Genomic DNA, 17,687 nt, shown 5'->3' on the forward strand with positions numbered 1-17,687 from the left:
CATACGCGTTCATTAAATTCCTATTTCTTTTGCACGTTCTAAATCAGGGCTCTCCAACCCTGTTCCTGGAGAGCTACTGTCCTGTAGGTTTTCGCTTCAACCCTAATCTAGCGCACCTGATTCTAATACTTAGCTTGTTGATCAGCTGAATCAGGTTAGTTACAATTGGGTATGGATTGAAAACCTACAGGAGGGTATCTCTGTAGGAACAGGGTTGGAGAGGCCTGTTCTAAATATATCATCTATTTTGCTTGCCTCTATTCAGCCTCCTTGTCTGTTTGAGTTGTATACTGGTTTACTAGAAAGGTGAGAGTATTAGTATGATCAATCAATCAATCAATTTTATTTTATATAGCCCTTCGTACATCAGCTAATATCTCGAAGTGCTGTACAGACACCCAGCCTAAAACCCCAAACAGCTAGTAATGCAGGTGTAGAAGCACGGTGGCTAGGAAAAACTCCCTAGAAAGGCCAAAACCTAGGAAGAAACCTAGAGAGGAACCAGGCTATGAGGGGTGGCCAGTCCTCTTCTGGCTGTGCCGGGTGGAGATTATAACAGAACTATGCCAAGATGTTCAAAAATGTTCATAAGTGACAAGCATGGTCAAATAATAATCATGAATAATTTTCAGTTGGCTTTTCATAGCCGATCATCAAGAGTTGAAAAACAACAGGTCTGGGACAGGTGGCGGTTCCATAACCGCAGGCAGAACAGCTGAAACTGGAATAGCAGCAAGGCCAGGCGGACTGGGGACAGCAAGGAGTCACCACGGGCGGCAGTCCCGACGCATGGTCCTAGGGCCCAGGTCCTCCGAGAGAAAGAAAGAGAGAAGGAGAAAATTAGAGAGAGCCAAGATTTTCAAAATTTCCATAAATGACAAGCATGGTCAAATAATAATCAGGAATAAATCTCAGTTGGCTTTTCATAGCCGATCATTAAGAGTTGAAAACAGCAGGTCTGGGACAGGTAGGGGTTCCATAACCGCAGGCAGAACAGTTGAAACTGGAATAGCAGCAAGGCCAGGCGGACTGGGGACAGCAAGGAGTCACCACGGCCGGTAGTCCCGACGTATGGTCCTAGGGCTCAGGTCCTCCGAGAGAAAGAAAGAGAGAAGGAAAAAATTAGAGAGAGCCAAGATTTTCAAAATGTTCATAAATGACAAGCATGGTCAAATAATAATCAGGAATAAATCTCAGTTGGCTTTTCATAGCCGATCATTAAGAGTTGAAAACAGCAGGTCTGGGACAGGTAGGGGTTCCGTAACCGCAGGCAGAACAGTTGAAACTGGAATAGCAGCAAGGCCAGGCGGACTGGGGACAGCAAGGTGTCATCATGCCCGGTAGTCCTGACGTATGGTCCTAGGGCTCAGGTTCTCAGAGAGAAAGAGAGAACGAGAGAATTAGAGAGAGCATACTTAAATTCACACAGGACACTGGATAAGACAGGAGAAGTACTCCAGGTAACCAACTGACCCTAGCCCCCCGACACAAACTACTGCAGCATAAATACTGGAGGCTGAGACAGGAGCGGTCAGGAGACACTGTGGCCCCATCCGAAGAAACCCCCGGACAGGGCCAAATAGGAAGGATATAACCCCACCCACTTTGCCAAAGCACAGCCCCCGCACCACTAGAGGGAAATCCTCAACCACCAACTTACAATCCTGAGACAAGGCCGAGTATAGCCCACAAAGGTCTCCACCACAGCACAAACCAAGGGGGGGCGCCAACCCAGACAGGAAGATCACGTCAGTAACTCAACCCACTCAAGTGACGCACCCCTCCTAGGGACGGCATGAAAGAGCACCAGCAAGCCAGTGACTCAGCCCCTGTAACAGGGTTAGAGGCAGAGAATCCCAGTGGAGAGAGGGGAACCGGCCTGGCAGAGACAGCAAGGGCGGTTCGTTGCTCCAGAGCCTTTCCGTTCACCTTCACACTCCTGGGCCAGACTACACTCAATCATATGACCTACTGAAGAGATAAGTCTTCAGTAAAGACTTAAAGGTTGAGACCGAGTCTGCGTCTCTCACATGGGTAGGCAGACTGTTCCATAAAAATGGAGATCTATAGGAGAAAGCCCTGCCTCCCGCTGTTTGCTTAGAAATTCTAGGGACAATTAGGAGGCCTGCGTCCTGTGACCGTAGCGTACGTATTGGTATGTACGGCAGGACCAACTCGGAAAGATAGGTAGGAGCAAGCCCATGTAACGCTTTATAGGTTAACAGTAAAACCTTGAAATCAGCCCTTGCCTTAACAGGAAGCCAGTGTAGGGAAGCTAGCACTGGAGTAATATGATCAAATTTCTTGGTTCTAGTCAGGATTCTAGCAGCCGTATTTAGCACTAACTGAAGTTTATTTAGTGCTTTATCCGGGTAGCCGGAAAGTAGAGCATTGCAGTAGTCTAACCTAGAAGTAACAAATGCATGGATTAATTTTTCTGCATCATTTTTGGACAGAAAATTTCTGATTTTTGCAATGTTACGTAGATGGAAAAAAGCTGTCCTTGAAACAGTCTTGATATGTTCGTCAAAAGAGAGATCAGGGTCAAGAGTAACGCCGAGGTCCTTCACAGTTTTATTTGAGACGACTTTACAACCATCAAGATGAATTGTCAGATTTAACAGAAGATCTCTTTGTTTCTTGGGACCTAGAACAAGCATCTCTGTTTTGTCCGAGTTTAAAAGTAGAAAGTTTTCAGCCATCCACTTCCTTATGTCTGAAACACAGGCTTCTAGCGAGGGCAATTTTGGGGCTTCACCATGTTTCATTGAAATGTACAGCTGTGTGTCATCCGCATAGCAGTGAAAGTTAACATTATGTTTTCGAATAACATCCCCAAGAGGTAAAATATATAGTGAAAACAATAGTGGTCCTAAAACGGAACCTTGAGGAACACCGAAATGTACAGTTGATTTGTCAGAGGACAGACCATTCACAGAGACAAACTGATATCTTTCCGACAGGTAAGATCTAAACCAGGCCAGAACTTGTCCGTGTAGACCAATTTGGGTTTCCAGTCTCTCCAAAAGAATGTGGTGATCGATGGTGTCAAAGGCAGCACTAAGGTCTAGTAGCACGAGGACAGATGCAGAGCCTCGGTCTGACGCCATTAAAAGGTCATTTACCACCTTCACAAGTGCAGTCTCAGTGCTATGATGGGGTCTAAAACCAGACTGAAGCATTTCGTATACATTATTTGTCTTCAGAAAGGCAGTGAGTTGCTGCGCAACAGCTTTTTCTAAAATCTTTGAGAGGAATGGAAGATTCGATATAGGCCGATAGTTTTTTATATTTTCCGGGTCAAGGTTTGGCTTTTTCAAGAGAGGCTTTATCACTGCCACTTTTAGTGAGTTTGGTACACATCCGGTGGATAGAGAGCTGTTTATTATGTTCAACATAGGAGGTCAAAACCTGTTCATTGGATCCATGTTGTTCTGAGGTAGCCTACATTAGTGGGAAATGCAGTTTATATGGAAAGCATCTTATCTTGCCTGATATAGAGTAGCTAAACAATATGTGACTGCCAAACACATTAGAATGCAGGGCTATTTAACTTATGTTATTCTATGCTAAATAATGTGTGTATGATGAGCATAAACTGGGTCTCGATTCTCCTCTAGTTACACGTGTAATGGACTACTACTCATCCTTAGGTGCCAAAAATGAATGCACCCCTTGATGCACTACATGTGGACACACACACACACACACACACACACACACACACACACACACACACACACACACACACACACACACACACACACACACACACACACACACACACACACACACACACACACACACACACACACACACACACACACACACACACACACTCTCAGGTATTATTGACATAGTTGGGTGCAGTGAAGACAAACATTGTCTCCAAGGCAGTTGTAATGTGAATACAGAGAGAGAGGGTGCACTAGCGTAGAGAGAGAAGCTTTCATACTCTCTCCTGCTAAATAACAGAGATAATATAGGAGCATAAAGGAAAAACAACACAACAGGTAATAACATGTTTTCATTTTGTTTAGTTACAATACAATTCATTCAAAAAATATATACAATACCAGTCAACAGTTTGGACACCTACTCATTCCAGGGTTTTTCTATATTTTTGCTATTTTCTACATTGTAGAATAATAATGAAGACATCAAAACTATGAAATAAGACATATGGAATCATGTAGTAACCAACAAAGTGTCAAACAAATCAAAATATATTTTATGTTTGAGATTCTATAAAGTAGCCACTTTTTGCATAGCAATGTATCAACCTACGTGACCAACCAACTTTCTGCAAGAGAATGCAGTGATGAGTACTAAAATTGTATGGACACCATCCAAAGTACATATGCTTAAATCAGTTATTTTTTATACGCTCTAGAGAACAACATATACTTAGTTTTATCTGCATTCAGTACTAATTTCAGGTCAATAAAGTTTTTCTGTAATAAGATAAAGGCAGACTGTAGTTCAGAGAGAGCCTGGTCAACCGCAATAACATACACAACACTATCATCGACATACAAGCGCAGGTTACAGTTGTTTACAGACAAGTCGATTTTGTTCATGTAAACAGGACCCAGAATTGACCCGTGCAGGAGACATGCCGTAATATCCAGGAAACCTGATTTAACACCATCAGTAAATATGTCAAGTAATTTTGAAACCAGTTACATGCAGCCTGGTCTAGGCCAATTGAGGAAATCCTCTGAATTAGAAGTGAATGATCAACAGTATCGAAAGCCTTTGACAGGTCAATGAAGAGGGCAGCACGTTGCTTTTTATCAGCAGCGATAGTGCTATTACCTGAAAGTTTAGAAATAGGGCGAAAGTTATTTAGGTCACAAGGGTCACCACCTTTGTGAAGGGGGAGTACATGGGCCACTTTCCAAACCTTGGTGATAGTACCAGATATAATCGTCAGGCTAAAAATAGGTTTTAATGATTCAGCAATCGGTGGGGCATAGAGTGCAGCAAAAATGGATAAAGCATATCAGCCCCAGTGGATTGTTTTTTACATCAATCTTAAGCAAGGCGTCTAGCACATTACAGACAGGAAATTGTTGAAATGAAAACAGATTCACCAGAAGTTAACGGGTTAACCGTAGAGTCAGCTAGAGGCTGGCAGAGGGAAGAGCAGTCGATTGACTGACCAGGGTCAATTAAACCACCGTTTCTCTCAAATAAAAAGCCTGCTGAGAGAAAATTATGATTAAGAGCATAATTTATTCTATTCTTCTCAGTTTCGATGTCAGATTCAGACAGAACTTGCTTAGGCAGGGAAGAAGAGGAATTTGTACGCTTCAGTGCATTGACTGTTTTCCTAAATGATCCAGCTGTCTTAATTGAGATAGTACATCTGTTTTTCAGTTGTCTGAGAGATCGCCAGTCCTCTACAGAGTTTGTTTTCCTTGCTCTGGCCCAGGCCTGATTTCTCATCTGAATGAGCTCAGATAGCTCTGAAGAAAACCAAGCGCTAGATTTATCTTTGACTCTGAATTGTTTGAAAGGGGCGTGTTTTTCTGCCAGAGGAATAAATATGGAGGAGAAATGTTCTAGAGCCAACGCAGGGTCAAGAATTCAGGAGATAGTGGTTAAATCAGAGTAGAACATGTCATGTAAAAACAGTTGAGGATAAAACTTTTTAAAATATCTCTTCTTAATTAAACAAGGATTAGTATTTTGGTGTTTCATATCTCTAATACATACTATGGGACAACGATACCTGAGATCATATGCAAATACTAAACTAGACAAATATTTATGGGGGTTATTAGTAAGAATTAAATCAATCAATGAGGAGTTAACAGGGTTTTTCACATTTAGCCGTGTGGGTTTTGAGATCAATTGAGCCAGATTAAAATCATTGCATATACTCTTACATTGAGCTGAGGCTGGGGATATCCAATCCAGATTAAAATCCTCGAAAATGACCCAACACCAAGGACAAAAAAGGTGTTAAACACTCTGATATAGCACCAATAGCATCCGCCATGGCAGTGGTAAATCCCAGCAACAAATAAATGTGTATTCCTGTTTATAGACATACAGTGGGCTCCAGAATCACTGGCACCCCTGACTGGCAATGCACAAACAATACTTAAACAAATATAAACAATATAATTATAGAGAGAAACTCAAAATACCAACATGTGAAAAATACTGTACTTTATTAATGTTTCAATGGATCCCAACAAAATAATTTATTGATTTAATTAAAAATCAATGTCCTCCAAATCAAGGCTTCACAATGAATGGCACCCTTAAATATTATTGTAAATAAAATCTACCAAAATTAAACCAGGAATTAAATTCCACTTATGTAAGTTTATCTAAGTGTTAAAGAACTATATTGAGCCATTACATCACTTCCTTTTTCACTAGGGTATAAAAATGAGGTAACACGCATGTAATATCCCTTTGTCATCCAACACCATGAAGAAAATAACAGAACTAGCAGTTCAAAAGAGACAGATGGTCGTAGACCTTCATAAATATGGTAATGGCTACAAGAAGGTACACAAACGATTGAATATACCACTGAGCACTGTCAGGGCAATTATTAAAAAGATATGGAACAGTTGAAAACCTCACGGGTAGAGGACGCAAATTAATTTTGCCCCCCAGGATAGGGAGGAGGATCGTGAGAGAAGCAACAAAATCCCCAAGAATCACTGTGAAAGAATTGCAGGCCTTGGTGGCGTCTTGGGGTCACCAGGTTTCAAAAAGCACCATCAGACGCCACCTCCACCACCACAAGCTCTTTGGAAGGGTTGCCAGAAGAAAGCCCTTCATGACCCCAAAACACAGACGCAAGTGCTTGGAGTTTGCCAATTGTCATTTAAATTATGATTGGACGAAGGTGCTCTGGTCAGATGAGACCAAAATTGAACGTTTTGGTCAGATACAGCATTGGCATGTTTGGCGCCGAAACAGAGATGCATACAAGGAGAGGAACCTCATACTCATGGTGAAATATGGTGGTGGGTCAGTGATGTTTTGGGGCTGTTTTAATTCCAGAGGTCCAGAGGCACTGGTTAAGATTGATGGCATAATGAATTCCACAAAGTACCAGGCAATTTTGTCTGACAGTCTGGTTGCCTTTGCCAGAAGGCTGGGACTTGGCCGTATGTGGACTTTCCAACAAGACAATGACCCAAAACATACCTCAAGATCCACACAGAAATGGTGACAACAAAATCAATGCTCTGCCATGGCCATCTCAGTCGCCGGACCTCAATCCAATCGAAAACCTGTGGGCTGAGTTGAAGAGGGCAGTTGATAAGCGCAAACCCAAGAATGTGAAGGATCTTGAAAGGATCTGCATAGAGGATTGGTCCAAAATCCCTCCAAATGTGTTCCTTAACCTTGTCAAACATTACAGGAAAAGACCATGCTGTTATCCTTGCCAGAGGTGGTGGTACTAAGTACTAAATGAGGAGTGCCAATAATTATGAAACATTGATTTTGGTGAAATGCGTTTTGTATTAAATAATTGTATGATTTTGGTGGGTTCCATTGAAACATTAATAAAGTACAGTATTTCTCACATGTTGGTATTTTCAGTTTATCTCTATAATTATATTGTTTATATTTGTTTAAGTATTGTTTGGCATTGCCAGTCAGGGGTGCCAGTAATTTTGGAGCCCACTGTATCTACAACCAGGAGCTCAAATTTCAGAAATATAAATATTTAAAGATTGGGACGCCCTGAAATTTGATTTTACATACAGTATATGGCCACTCCTCCCCCTTTCTGTAATCTGTCACATCTAAATACATTATAATAATTTACTTCAATGTCTTTATCATATACAGAATCATTTAACCATGTATCTGAGAGTCCTGTACCCAAATGTCAATTGTGTCCATTTTTTAATCATACTTTGCAAATGTAGGTGCATTAGCCCAAGCCCCTTACAAGATTAAAAGTCAGACGGGGTATTCAGTTCATTCCCATAAGAACTAAAAGGCATAGGGTCATTCACAGACACATGAAGTCTATACTACACAGCATTTTAAATTCTGTTGTTATCGTAATACCACATGCAACAGCAATAATGGCCCACGTTTTGAATAGAGATATGCACAACATTTCAATAAGAATTAACTTTCATGATATTTTTTGGAGCTGTGATATACAAATGGTCAGTTTTATATCATATGCATACAGAGAGGTTTGCATCAAGGCCCTGAGCCACACCTCTATGGAGTGAGAATGCGGTGTGGCGTTAGAAGGCTTGTGATCGATATCTTATCAGGGCTTCATTTGAGCAGCATGTTATAAACCTGACCACGTGTCTCCTCTCTTAAGTACGACCTCTATCTGTAGCTCATGAAGCGTGGACCCAGAGATAGCTTGGAGGACGCAGTCGGCAGGGCTCTATCTGTAGCTCATGAAGCGTGGACCCAGAGATATCTTGGAGGACGCAGTCGGCAGGGCTCTGACCAGGAGGCCCAAATCAGCCAAGGCCAGACAACGGTATCCTCCACCTGACCCAGACCCGTCTGTAAATGTGGTTACCCAACAACATGCAGAGGTAGTGTCAGTGTCAATGCACCAGCACCGCTCTCAGACTCCACAAGGCCTGTATGGTGGACACTTTAATACCTTTACTATCGCAGCTGCTACTGGTGCTGTGGTGGCATCTAGGCATCACCAGAGGGACCAGCAGAGAGACAGCTTTGCTCCACTGAGGGACCTAGGCGTCATGGCCTCCCCTGTAGGTAGGCCCATGTCCGCCAGGGGGCGCCGACGGCAACAGCAACCCTCCCATCCCACACCAGATGCAGAGAGGAACCAATCTCAAGTGGAAACTCATCGTCCACATGACCTGACTCCGAGTCAACCTCGCCTGAACCAGGCATCGAAGATAGCCTCTGTCAACTGGTCTGGAGCTGGGGCTGAGACCCCCTACGTGTCTCAGGATGACCTGAACAGCGGGAAGAGTAGCAGTTCCTTTGACCAAGATGACCCAGAGGTGAAAGGTCAGAGAATCAGGCCCAAGTCATCTAAGGGACGGCAGCGATACCCAGTACAACCACAACCTCAAAGTCAGGAGGACCAACCTTGGAACACACACTACACTCAAGGACAGGGACACCATCGGTACCCAGTACTAACTCAAAGTCAAGAGCACCATGCTCCAGACGAAAAGCGTATAGAGCGGCCAGGCAGTCATGTTTATCCCGGTCATAATCAAGCAGCCACAGATGTTGTGGATGTGGTGGAGTCCAATACAAATACGATGCAGTCATACTCCTCGTCTACACATCCCCTCCTTGTACCTCGAGTATCCTGCAGCTCTCTCAACAAGTACAGTGTCTTGCCCTCCATCAGCTCTCTAGCTGCCAAGAGTCTTTCAAAGAATACGGACCAGTAGCCTCACCTTAACATGGATTTATAAACCTTTATTTTCAACAAACAAATATTTGTGTTGTTGTATGCTATGTGTATAGGAGGGAACTGAGTTATTGAATGATACTGCTTATTTGTGTGGGGAATTTAATTATAGTAAATGAAATGAAGGTGAACTTGATCTCTCTTGTTGGTCATAAAACAGTCTGTCATGTGCTGTAGTCGGTGGTGAGAGAACACCTCAGCAATACCCAACTTTGTCTCTAGATGGAGACAAAGATGAATAAAAAGTGAAGTAGGCCTACATTTTGCATTTTTGAATTCAACAAGTAGAGAGGAAAGTCAGGACGAACAAATAAGTTGTTTCTGATTATTTGGCAAAAGGCTTTGTCTTGTTTGTATCAAGGTACAAGCATGCTGTCCTCAATTCTGCAATCAATATTTTTTCCTTCAAGACAAACCCAATCAATGGGGATAGAAATCTATAATCAATGTAAACAGAAGATAAAAATCAATTATCTTAGCCATGATATGTATTTTGCTCACATTAAATCAGTTTGTCTATAAACTTTGATTCAATGTGCTATATTTGAAGTGACCTGTTGTCTGTGTGTTATTATCTGTTACTAAATTATGAATAATGTCTTATACACGTGATCTATACTCACAGCCTGACCACATTAAACTACAATCGTTATTCCATTCGTAAGGTAGCGTAATGTAATGTAACATATGACACTAAAACATATGACACAAATGTACGTCCCAAATCCAACGAAATGCCATGAGGCTAGGTTAACACTCAAAGTTACATCACTGCACCTGCACATGCAGGCCCATGACCCTAACGATCATAACAGGTGCAACACCTGCCAGTGCCAATAGAACTACATACTGTACCTGTTACCATGGTTCCTTCACAGTAACTCAGACTATCCAGACTTAGTAAAGGTCAGTGAGAGCAAGTTCCAGGCAGGCATGTTCCATACCGAATAGACCTGTAAGGCCAGTGCAGTTAAAGAAGAGGGAGACGTTTTAGACTGTGATGTAGCCACTGTTTTCCTTTTGCCAGCGTTGAAACTGATGTACCAATGTACATGGGAGAATAGCATTTAATTGATTCCTCAAATCTTCTCTCCTCGCCTCCCTCTCAAAAAATCATTGGATGAGAAGGTCAAAGATCCCTTCCCTCTAACCTTCTCATCTAATGGGATTTGAGGAGGCAAGGAGAGAGGACATGAGAAATCAAGGAAATGAAATGAATATTCTCCCCCTGTGTCTGACCTGTTGAGGAGAGGCAAGGCAGACTGACTCAGATGATCTGCTCTCTCCTGGCTCAATCAGCCATTATCTTGAGTTATGGGCTATGGTCAGAGCCAATTGCCTGGACACAGAACAGACAGCGAATTATGTCCACCAAAGCAACTGGTCCAGGGGCAGTATGGTTTACAATGGTGACATGTAGGGATGGATATGTAGGATTGATTCTAAATCAATAGCAGACACATACAGTATGTTAATCTTTGCATAATTTACTGAGGACTATACCTGTATAACTTCAAAGCCACAATGTAATCCATATAATACACTAATACTGAATGAATAAGCATTATTCTGAATGAATAAGAATAGTATTATTTATTGTTATAACAATGTCTTCCCTGTCAATGAATCCTCGTCAATCATTATAGTTCTCCTTACAGTAAAAGGGAGCGACTCACTCAGAGATGAGCAACAGTGTGTGTGTGTGTGTGTGTGTCAACGCACGCGCACGCTCTGCACCGTCCGTATTGCGCGTGCGCGCGTGGGTAAATAGGCACTGAGGAGAACAGGGTCCGTCCTTTAACGGTAAAAACCCGAGCGGGGTTAACAACGGAAGAAGGAGACAGAAGTGGGATGGAGTGATGCTGACCAGCAAGAGGAACCGGAGAGAAACAACGGGACCGCAGTGACCACAGAGAAGCAGAAAGACCGGTAAGTAAATGCATGGCAATCTATTGATTTAGCATTTTATCAAATGGGTTTTATTAACGCAAATAGCCTGCAGTAGGGCTATACTCACTGTGTATATCTCTTGCAGCCACTTTCAACAGTAAAAAAGAATGGGCAGCTCAATGCTGTGTCATGTTTAGCCTGTCTGCACTGAGTTTTGTTTGGGGCTTATGCACTTATGTATTCTTATGTAGGCTTACAATGATCTTCAGTTTAAGGTATTTGCATTTGCAAAAATAATTTGATGATGATACAGCAACCCCCCCCCCCCCCACACACACACTCCTGTCATTCCATATGATTTCAACCACTTTCTGACTGCACCCCTTTTGATTTGAACGAAACCTTCCATACACGTTTGCCCATTGTAGAAGTGGTCAGAAAGTGATTCTTTTTTAACCTAAATGCCAAAACATTCAGGTGATACAGTGGTGTTAAACAGTATCCAATTGTCATACTTGAATAAAATGTACATTAAAAATACTACTTGAGTAAAAGTCTAAAAGTATTTGTTTTTAAGTATACTTAAGTATCAAAAGTAAATGTAATTGATTTTCTTGATTTTTATTTATTCATGGATAGCCAGAGGCACACTCCAACACTTAGACAATCATTTACAAATGCAGCATTTGTGTTTAGTGAGTCCTTCAGATCAAAGGCAGTAGGGAGGACCAGGGATGTTATCCTGATAAGTGTGAGATTTGGACGATTTTCCTCTCCTGCTAAGCATTAGGAATGTAACAAGTACTTTGGGGTGTCAGGAAAAATGTCTGGAGTAAAAAGTACATTATTTTCTTTAGAAATGTAGTGGAGTAAAAGTAAAAGTTTTCAAAAAATATAAATAGTAAAGTAAAGTACAGATACCTCAAACAACTACTTAAGTAGTACTTAAAAGTATTTTTACTTAAGTGCTTTACACCACTGAGGAGATAGAGGTGCTCAAAGTTTTTGCATACCCCATCCTACCATGAGCATACCCCATCCTCCTGAGTGGCGCAGCGGTCTAAGGCACTGCATCTCAGTTCTAGAGGTGTCACTACAGACCCTGGTTTGATTCCAGGCTGTATCACAACCGGCTGTGATTGGGAGTCCTACAGGGCGGTGCACAATTGACTCAGCGTCGTCCGGGTTAGGGTAGGCTGTCATTGTAAATAAGAATTTGTTCTTAACTGACTTGCCTAGTTAAATAAAAGAAATCAATGTCTTTATAATTAAACATGTAAATAATTGTGTTTGACATCATTTGAAAGCTTGCAAACCGGGTTGTCAAACTATTAAAACATTTATTGAAAAATGTTTTTTAAATAAAAATTGCGTAATTTTTTTTAACCTTTCAGTCAATATAAAAAACGCATAAATTCAACCCAAAAAATGATGTTCATATATGTTGTAGTTCAGACCCTATTTGACATCATCTGAGGTGTTTGTGTTGTGCCTGTCTTCAGACACAGCATACTTTAGAATACAGGTGGGTGTCATGTATAGGCTGATAAATGTCAGTGGTGGAAACAGTACTCAATTGTCATACTTGAGTAAAAGTAAAGATACCTTAATAGAAAATGTCTCAAGTAAAAGTGAAAGTCACCCAGTAAAATGCTACTTGAGTAAAAGTCTAAAAGTATTTGGTTTTAAATATACTTAAGTATCAAAAGTGTATGGAATTGCTCAAATATACTGAAGTATTAAACGTATAAATAATTTCAAATTCCTGATATTAAGCAAACCAGACGGCACAATTTTCTTGTTTAAAAAAAAATGGATGGATAGCAAGGGGCCACTCCAACACTCTGACATAATTTACAAATAAGCATTTGTGTATAGTGAATCTGCCAGATCAGAGGCAGTAGGAACGACCAGGGTTGTTCTCTTGATAAATGCGTGAATTGGACAATTTTCCTGTCAAAATGCAACAAGTACTCTTGGGGATCAGGGAAAAGGTATCAAGTAAAAAGTACATTATTTTCTTTAGGAATGAGGTGAAGTTAAAGTAAAAGTTGGGTGAAACGTAAATAGTAAAATAAAGAACAGATACCCCCCCCCAAAAACGACTGAAGTAGTTATTTTTACTTAAGTACTTTACACCACTGATGTACTAAAATGTGAATATAATGGACATTTTAACTTTCATTTGGTAACACAAAGATGATTGTAGAACACACATGCAAAACAATGCCGGATTCAAAACGATTTAAATTATTATACAAAATTATTGTTACTAATTGAATGTTATATATATGGGGGATACAATCATCCCAGCTCTGCAGATTTTGCTGCAGAGGCAGAATCATTAGATATGTACAGTAGCTTGTTTTTGGTTGTAGGTCCAGGAATTGCTGAAGAATTGCAACATTTACCTGAAGCTAACTCTGCAGATAGCACTACTGGGTGATTTGAAAAGTCATAGTCAATCGAGCAATAATATAATAATACTTTCATGCAACAAATGTTATCTTAAATTTACAACCTGTAGAAACCATGAGAATAGAAAGGTTCAGAACTGTTGTAAAACATCACAGCACAGATTAAAAAGATATGGCAAATAGAAATCCAATATGGATGGTGTTAAGAGGAGTTGAGTGGAGCTGAAGGGTGGTACAAATAACAACAAGATAACTCATGTCAAATATACTGTGTATGTAAAAACGTATATAGGTTCAGAACTATTGTGAAACAGCACAGTTAAAAATATATGGCAAATAGAAATTAAACTGGATGGTCATCAGAAATAGATGGGAGGGTTAGAGGGTAGAGGAAGGACAGGAGAAAAAGCAAACAAAAGATAACTATTGTAAAAGAGATTGTGTCCGTAAAATGTATGTAGTAAGTATAAGCTGAAAGTATAAGCCGAAGTGTCGATAAAATATATTTTTAAAAGATGCACACTCTTGGCATTCTCTCAACCAGCTTCATGAGGTAGTCGCCGTGAATGCATTTCAATTAACAGGTGTGCCTTGGTAAAAGTTAATTTATGGAATTTCTTTCCTTCTTAATGCGTTTGAGCCAATCAGTTGTGTTGTGACATGGTAGGGGTGGTTTACAGAAGATAGCCCTATTTGGTAAAAGACCAAGTCCATATTGTAACGGCTTTCCTCCATCTCTTCATCCGAAGAGGAGTAGCAAGGATTGGACCAAAGTGCAGCGCGGCTAGTGTTCAACATGTTTAATACAGAACAAGTGAAACACTACAAACAACAATACAAAATAACAAATGTGCAAAACCGATACAGACCTATCTGGTGCAGAACACAAACACAGAGACAGGTAACAAACACCCACAAAATCCCAACACAAAACAAGCCTCCTATATATGATTCTCAATCAGGGACAACGATTACCATCTGCCTCTGATTGAGAACCATATTAGGCTGGACATAGAAACAGACAAACTAGACACACAACATAGAATTCCCACCCAGCTCACGTCCTGACCAACTAAACACATACAAAACAACAGAAAACAGGTCAGGAACGTGACACATATTATGGCAAGAACAGCTCAAATAAGCAAAGAGAAACGACAGTCCATCATTACTTTAAGACATGAAGGTCAGTCAATGCGGAAGATTTCAAGAACTTTGAACGTTTCTTCAAGTGCAATCGCACAAACCATCAAGCGCTATGATGAAACTGGCTCTCATGAGGACCGCCACAGGCAAGGAAGACACAGAGTTACCTCTGCTGCAGAGGATAAGTTCATTAGAGTTACCAGCCTCAGAAATTTCAGTCCAAATAAATGCTTCACAGAGTTCAAGTAAGAGACACATCACAACACCAACTGTTCAGAGGAGACTACGTGAATCAGGCCTTCATGCTCAAATTGCTGCAAAGAAACCACTACTAAAAGGACACCAATAAGAAGAAGAGACTTGCTTGGGCCAAGAAACACGAGCAATGGACATTAGACCGGTGGAAATCTGTCCTTTGGTCTGATGAGTCCAAATTTGAGATGTTTGGTTGCAACCGCCGCGTCGTTGTGAGACGCAGAGTAGGTGAACGGATGATCTCTGCATGTTTGGTTCCCACCGTGAAGCATGGAGGAGGAGGTGTGACGGTTTGGAGGTGCTTTGCTGGTGACACTGTCAGTGATTTATTTAGAATTCAAGGCACACTTAAACAGCATGGCTAGCACAGAATTCTGCAGTGATACACCATCCAATCAGGTTTGCGCTTAGTGGGATTATCATTTGTTTTTCAACAGGACAATAATCCAACACACCTCCAGGCTGTGCAAGGGCTATTTGACCAAGAAGGAGAGTGATGGAGTGCTGCATCAGATGACCTGGCCTCCACAATCCCCCAACCTCAACTAAATTGAGATGGCTTGGGATGATTCGGACCGCAGAGTGAAGGAAATACTGCCAACAAGTGCTCAGCATATGTGGGAACTCCTTCAAGACTGTTGGAAAAGCATTTCAGGTGAAGCTGGTTGAGAGAATGCCACGCGTGTGCAAAGCTGTCATCAAGGCAAAGGGTGGCTACTTTGAAGAATCTAAAATCTAAGATCTATTTGTTACTACATGATTCCAAATGTGTTATTTCATAGTTTTGATGTATTCACTATTATTATACAATGCAGAAAATAGTAAAAATAAATAAAAACCCTTGAATGAGTAGGTGTGTCCAAACTTTTGACTGGTACTGTATATATACTGTACGTTCATCTCTAGGAGACAGAATGCGTCTCCTTCCTGAGCGGTATGGCGGCTGCATGGTCCCATGGTGTTTATACTTGCGCACTATTGTTTGTACAGTTGAACGTGGTACCTTCAGGCATTTGGAAATTGCTCCCAAGGATGAACCAGACTTGTGGAGGTCTACAATTTTTTTTCTGAGGTCTTGGCTGATTTCTTAGGATTTTCCCATGATGTCAAGCAAAGAGGCACTGAGCTTGAAGGTAGGCCTTGAAATACATCCACAGGTACACCTCCAATTGACTCAAATGATGTCAATTAGCCTATCAGAAGCTTCTAAAGCCATGACATAATTTTCTGGAATTTTCCAAACTGTTTAAAGGCACAGTCAACTTAGTGTATGTAAACTACTGACCCACTGGAATATACAGTGGGGAGAACAAGTATTTGATACACTGCCGATTTTGCAGGTTTTCCTACTTACAAAGCATGTAGAGGTCTGTCATTTCTATCATAGGTACACTTCAACTGTGAGAGACGGAATCTAAAACAAAAATCCAGAAAATCACATTGTATGATTTTTAAGTAATTAATTTGCATTTTATTGCATGACATAAGTATTTGATACATCAGAAAAGCAGAACATAATATTTGGTACAGAACCCTTTGTTTGCAATTACAGAGATCATACGTTTCCTGTAGTTCTTGACCAGGTTTGCACACACTGCAGCAGGGATTTTGGTCCACTCCTCCATACAGACCTTCTCCGGATGCTTCAGGTTTCGGGGCTGTCGCTGGGCAATACGGACTTTCAGCTCCCTCCAAAGATTTTCTATTGGGTTCAGGTCTGGAGACTGGCTAGTCCACTCCAGGACCTTGAGATGCTTCTTACGGAGCCACTCCTTAGTTGCCCTGGCTGTGTGTTTCGGGTCGTTGTCATGCTGGAAGACCCAGCCACGACCCATCTTCAATGCTCTTACTGAGGGAAGGAGGTTGTTGGCCAAGATCTCGCGATACATGGCCCCATCCATCCTCCCCTCAATACGGTGCAGTCGTCCTGTTTCCTTTGCAGAAAAGCATCCCCAAAGAATGATGTTTCCACATCCATGCTTCACGGTTGGGATGGTGTTCTTGGGGTTGTACTCATCCTTCTTCTTCCTCCAAACACGGCGAGTGGAGTTTAGACCAAAAAGCTCTATTTCTGTCTCATCAGACCACATGACCTTCTCCCATTCCTCCTCTGGATCATCCAGATGGTCATTGGCAAACTTCAGACGGGCCTGGACATGCGCTGGCTTGAGCAGGGGGACCTTGCGTGCGCTGCAGGATTTTAATCCATGACTGCGTAGTGTGTTACTAATGGTTTTCTTTGAGACTGTGGTCCCAGCTCTCTTCAGGTCATTGACCAGGTCCTGCCGTGTATTTCTGGGCTGATCCCTCACCTTCCTCATGATCATTGATGCCCCACGAGGTGAGATCTTGCATGGAGCCCCAGACCGAGGGGGATTGACCGTCATCTTGAACTTCCATTTTCTAATAATTGCGCCAACAGTTGTTGCCTTCTCACCAAGCTGCTTGCCTATTGTCCTGTAGCCCATCCCAGCCTTGTGCAGGTCTACAATTTTATCCCTGATGTCCTTACACAGCTCTCTGGTCTTGACCATTGTGGAGAGGTTGGAGTCTATTTGATTGAG

General features: G+C 41.6%; 1 protein-coding gene across 1 annotated transcript in view; it reads left to right on the top strand.

Moving 5' to 3' along the window:
• The first annotated feature begins 11,224 nt into the window (after window positions 1–11,224).
• vwa5b2 (von Willebrand factor A domain containing 5B2) overlaps window positions 11,225–17,687 on the top strand; it is a 30,218-nt gene continuing 23,755 nt past the window's right edge. The window contains exon 1 of the mRNA XM_071375699.1: window positions 11,225–11,344. The gene's annotated coding sequence lies outside the window, so the exon portion shown is untranslated. The remainder of the gene's footprint in view (window positions 11,345–17,687) is intronic.

Source organism: Salvelinus alpinus, chromosome 30 (assembly GCF_045679555.1).
Source record: "Salvelinus alpinus chromosome 30, SLU_Salpinus.1, whole genome shotgun sequence".
Classification (NCBI taxonomy): domain Eukaryota; kingdom Metazoa; phylum Chordata; class Actinopteri; order Salmoniformes; family Salmonidae; genus Salvelinus; species Salvelinus alpinus.